Source organism: Anser brachyrhynchus (genome assembly GCF_964034855.1).
Source record: "Anser brachyrhynchus genome assembly, chromosome: 11".
Lineage (NCBI taxonomy): Eukaryota > Metazoa > Chordata > Aves > Anseriformes > Anatidae > Anser > Anser brachyrhynchus.
The window spans coordinates 17,691,498-17,692,688 of NC_137706.1; the positions used below are offsets into that span (position 1 = coordinate 17,691,498).

The window sequence follows — 1,191 nt, forward strand, 5'->3', positions numbered from 1 at the left end:
TCTAAATTTGTAGCTCTCTTTGGACAGATATACAAAGGGAGTCCTCAGTCCAAAGTGTCCCTGATACTTTGTACTGAATTACCACTTCATCACATGAAAACCTTCAGTCTTTAAGACTGGACCACGGGAATGTTTCTGTTTTTCTTTGATAGTTGACTTCCGCTCCATTTACCGGGTAAAGCATTAATCTCTCACAGCCCTCTTCTCATTTTAAGTCTTTAGCTGCAGTTCTCTGTTATGCTTTGAAAAGAGTGTTGTAAAGAGTACAAATTAGAGATATACTGCCTTCAAACCAGCTGCTGCCCACTTCTGCCTATGCGTAAAGTAGGATAAGATATGCAATTTGTAGGTACTATGATTACTGGCTTAAGGAGAAGATACAGCATTTCTCAACATTTTTGAGACATTAATACAATTCAGCCAGGCCATTTTCTGTAATATGTGGTTCGCTGTATCTGATGTATATTTTTTTCATCTCAGACATAAAGGTAAATCCTTTTCATTTACATAAGCAGGCTCTATAAACCAGATTACCCGAATTAATCATAGATATTTAAGCATATTACACTGCTCTGTACCACGAGCTAGCATTCCTAGAAGGTGGATCAGAGATAAGGGTGCCATAAATTACTGACCAAATCCTTTAGTCCATCAGGCTTTATTTCCACTAAAATCAGTTTTGCCTAAGACCTTCTGCGTTTGGCCCGATACACTTTTATATTCATAGACCCTTCAGATACAAAGAAGGCTTCATGAAATAATTGTATCATTTTTTTACTATTATTAAATTCACTGTTTCAAATAAAAGTGTACAAGTGTAAAAATAAGCTATTTTTTAGTAATAGTGCTTTTTATAACAAACGTACATGTTGTAACTCTGTCATGCTTGGCTTTTATTAGCCTATTAGATTTTATTTAACATCTATATTATGTTATTTGCAGTAAATAGATTAAATCATGAAATGTGGAAAGCTGGCTATTGTACCCATGGTAGAACTATAGGTTTCTATACAGTTATTCAGTAGCATTTTGTCTCTCTGCTTCCTAAAAGGCTCTAAGTTTCATCTGTGATTTGGAAACCAGTTAGACTACTGGCAGTTAACGTACTGTATGTACAAAAATATCGGGAATATTCCCCCTTCTTCTCCCTGCCCCCCCCCACACTTCTTTTACCCTAATCAAACACTGCAG

General features: G+C 36.0%; 1 long non-coding RNA gene across 7 annotated transcripts in view; it reads left to right on the forward strand.

The window, feature by feature from the left end:
* Nucleotides 1–1,191, forward strand: part of LOC308200849 — a 550,918-nt gene that overhangs the window by 246,638 nt on the left and 303,089 nt on the right. The gene's annotated exons all lie outside the window — the stretch shown is intronic.